Source organism: Olea europaea, chromosome 7 (genome assembly GCF_002742605.1).
Source record: "Olea europaea var. sylvestris chromosome 7, O_europaea_v1, whole genome shotgun sequence".
Taxonomy (NCBI): domain Eukaryota; kingdom Viridiplantae; phylum Streptophyta; class Magnoliopsida; order Lamiales; family Oleaceae; genus Olea; species Olea europaea.
Genome location: NC_036243.1, coordinates 26,540,300 through 26,544,725, shown reverse-complemented (window position 1 = coordinate 26,544,725; position 4,426 = coordinate 26,540,300). Strand labels below are relative to the sequence as shown.

The 4,426-nt window shown below is 33.6% G+C and overlaps 1 pseudogene; it reads left to right on the top strand.

Annotated features, from left to right (window-relative positions):
- Window positions 1-265: 265 nt before the first annotated feature.
- Window positions 266-3,902, top strand: LOC111397603 (annotated as a pseudogene).
- The last annotated feature ends 524 nt before the right edge of the window (window positions 3,903-4,426 follow it).

Sequence of the window (4,426 nt, the reverse complement as noted above, 5' to 3'; positions counted from 1 at the left end):
AAATTTTAATAAAAATTGATGGAATAGTTATGGATCCTACAAAAGTGGAGACGAAATTAATAGCTTTCTTTGACCTAGATTTTTTAGCAATACCAATCAGGGTTTATCTCATGGGATATATATTTTATATATTTATAGTACTGTATTGTCTCGTGTCATGCATGAATTATTTTACTTGTTTTACAATGATAGTTCACTTCCAAATTCTTCTATAAATACCTTGGATTGCTTCTTCTCAATCGCACTCTTCTTTCTAAGAAACACACACACACACACACACACTCTCACATCAGACATGAAGACAGAAATAGTTGGCGGAAGTGAGAAAAATATATGGAGTTCAATGTTGTTCATTACAGCATTTCTGATATTGGGATGGAGAATTATGGATCGGATTTGGCTTAAACCTAAGAAGAAGGAGAGGATGCTTAAGCAGCAAGGCTTCAAAGGGAACCCATATTCCTTGACCAGGCTTCTGTTTGGAGACGTAAAAGAGAACTCAATCGAATATGCCGAAGCCTTGCGAAAGACTATCAATGTTCACGACGAAGCTGTTCCCCGTGTCATGCCCTTCGTTCATAAAACCATTGAAAAATACGGTATCTTCAAGGAAACTAATGTACTTTTTTAGAAATTAATTCTAATGAACTTCCAAATATTTGTGAGTGGAAACTAAGTGCCCGTTTGGTTTGTATTTTAGTGTTTTGCACTGAGAACTGAAATACCAGACCAAACATATTTTCTGTATTTTGCAAAACTAAAACCAGTTTGAAAACAGCAAACCAGAAGCACCTATCTTAGGTGCCTGCATTTAAGTAATAATTGATCCATGCATACACTAATTGTATTTGCATTATCATAATTTCTTTCTAAAAAGGTTCTTTCTTTTTTTTTTTTATGTTTTTTGTAGGTAAAATGTCGTTCATGTGGGTTGGACCGAGACCTCGGGTGCTCATTATGGATCCTGAGTTGATGAAAACAGTGATGAGTAAATACAATATTTTCAAAAAGAATTTTAAGGTAACCAATAATATAGTACAAACACTTATTAGTGGAATCCTTAATCAAGAGGGAGAAGAATGGAGCAAAAGCAGAAAGACTCAAAATCCAAGTTTCTAGCTGGAAAAAATTAAGGTAAATTTTGTACCAATTAATATCCTTTTTTCCCTTCTTTTGTATAATTAATCTTAATAAATTATTTACATTTTTTCCAATATTTTGTTTTTAATTATGTAGCAAATGATACCTGCATTTCAATTAAGCTGCGATGAAATTGTGAATAAGTGGAAGATCATGGTGTCGAGCTCCAAGGATGGCTCCTGTGTGGTGGACGTGATGTCTCATATAGAAATCTTGACCACTAAAGTAGTGTCCCGAACTTTATTTGCCACTGACTATGCTCAGGATAAAAGGATCTATGAAATTCTTAAAGAATTGACTGCTATTGCGAGACAGACAACCCGAATAGTTGATTTACCGGGAGCAAAGTACGTTATTGCACTTACATTGTCGTTGTATATTTACAATGATGTTTGTACTCTCACCACGATTGTCCATTGTTTTCAAAACGATTAAAATGGAGGTTTAACTTAAGAAATGTCGGCTTATATTATTTACTGATACTCTTCATTTAAATTCGACGTCTTGTACTCGTCTTAATATTCATCATTGTAGGTCCTTTTTGTCTTCTTGTTAGTATATTGACAATTTTCTCAATTTGGTGTAGGTATCTTCCCACTATGACAAATCGAAGGTCAGAACAGATAAAAAATGAATTAAGAAAATCATTTTCGATTCTGATAAATGAAAGGGCAAAGGCAATTAAGGCAGGAAAAACCATGGACGATAACTTCTTTCATGTGTTGTTGGAATCTGAACTCGCAGAAGCTCATGGAATCAAGAATATGGATGATTTGATTGGAAATGTTCAGTTATTTTACTTCGCAGGACATGAGACCACCACAGCTATGCTCGTTTGGACCATGATTTTACTTAGTATCCATCAAAATTGGCAAGAACGTGCAAGACAAGAGGTTTTTCAAGTCTTCGGTGACCGCAAACCTGATTATGAAGGGTTAAGTCAACTGAAAATTGTAAGTAGTCTCAATTTTACATACTTCACAAATATATATATATATATATCTTAAAAAAGAAAAGTTGAAAATCATCAGAAAAAGCATGAACATACTTGTATTAATTTTGATATAGGTTTAGTGACCGAACACATATATTTAACCCTATAATGAACTCATACAAATGATAGTTGAATAATTTTGAAAGTAACATGTTTTGGTAATGAACATATATGCGTGTGTGATAGATTGAGATGTTGGGGAATTTCACTTATTACAAGAATAATTCACCAATCCAAGCAACTAACTAGAGTGATTAAATATGCGAGTCAATAATCAAAACAAAAATAAGCAAATACAAAATCAAATTTTTACGTGAAAAAAACCCTCCAGTGTAAAGGGAAAAAAACCCCAGAGCAACTCTGGCCAAAATCCACTATAATAAAAATATAGATTGCTATATTTAAGTTTTTGTCCAAAACTTGAATTCTCAACAAATTGGAAATAACACAATAATTAATCTCTAAGACAACAATTTATCCCACCATAAATCACCAATTTAATTAACCTTGTGAGAACTCACTTTAAATACTACACCTCTAGAGTATTCAAAATACGCCTTAGAGAAAATCCCAATTTATATTGCGTTGAGAATCCACACCCAAATTGAAAAAAAATAAAAAATAAATAAAATTTCCTTTTCTCCTTCTTTTATTTCTTCTCTAACAGCTTCAACCTTTTTTCCTTCAATTATAGCCGTCGTTTTTGACTTTCCTAATGGTTTGACTAAAAGAAAATAAGGAAGATTGGGCTTTTTCTCTTGGGCTGGACAAGCCCATATAACACGAAAATGATGCAAATCTTACCTTTCGGATTAGAAAAAATAGTTATGCTGGATTGATTCGCCTTGGTTTTGTTTTCGAGTAATACTATTTAATACCACTAGCACTGAGCAACAATCTAGATGGCATCTAAGTATTATTAATTGATAGATCACCTTAGAAGTAGAAAAATAAATCACATTTAAGACATTCTATCACTTACATGATATGTAAATTGATGCTCTAGCACCAGTATCGTTATTCTTAATTTGGTTTTTTCATGTGTATAAGAAATTCTTTTATTGTCACACGTCTTTTTCAATGTTAATCATCAAGAAATGAATAGGGTGTTCTCTTCCCTTATTATTTGAGATTCTTTATCATCCTTACAGATAACAATGATTTTCAATGAGGTATTACGGTTGTATCCACCAATTGTTGAACTGTCTAGACTGGTTGAAGAAGAAACAAAGTTAGGACAATACACTATCCCCGCCGATACACTTTTGATGTTGCCGATAATCATACTTCACCGAGACAGAGAATTGTGGGGTGAAGATGCAAATGAGTTTAAACCAGAAAGGTTCGCTGAAGGAGTATTGAAAGCAACAAATGGGCGCCTTGCATTTTTCCCATTCGGTTCAGGTCCCCGAGTGTGCATTGGACAGAACTACTCTCTATTGGAAGCCAAACTTGTCTTGGCAAATATTCTGAGCAACTTCTCCTTTGAGCTTGCACCAACTTATACACATGCCCCCTATGTTATTTTTACTGTGCAACCACAATACGGTGCTCCACTCATTCTGCGCAAGATTTAGCGCGATTTTAGAAAAACGATAAATCTCTATGCAGTCGACGCTAAACAAATCGATAGAGATTGAAGCGTCACATTGGGGGATATCATTGCATAACCACTTGCTTGTTTTCCTATTATCTGTCTTTTCCCAAAATAAAAACTTCGAATAAAAATCAGTTGCTTGGATAAGGGCCCTGAAAAAGCGTAATCCTTGTAATGAGACATTTTCCATTGGTTAATAAGGTGGTGCTTTCTCGTTGATTTTAATTCCCATGTCATGTTATTGTGTACTAATATCAGAAGGTTCCATGCATGGTTCTTAATGTGAAATAAAAATATTTGTTTTGATTATAGCTTAAACGATGGCTAACTAGTCATCAAATATTCGGTTGTCATTAAAAATTTTTGTGGTGGTAATGCAAATTGTTACAGATTTGCTCGTAATGGTATTAATAACCTTAACGTAATAATTATTGAAATATTGATAATATTTATAGCAGTCATTAAATATAATATTAACTAATGGACCATTATTAGCCATCACAAGATAACTATTGTTCAATCTACTGGTAATAATATCACTTTTTTGGGAAAACGAACCCTACTACTATAGCATAATACTCCCACAAACAACGTTCAACAACCAAAACTTCTCAGAAACCATTTACCAGCAATAGAAGTTTGAACGTATATGCATAATCCTTTGGACGGAGAGAAACAATTGTACATATGGATCA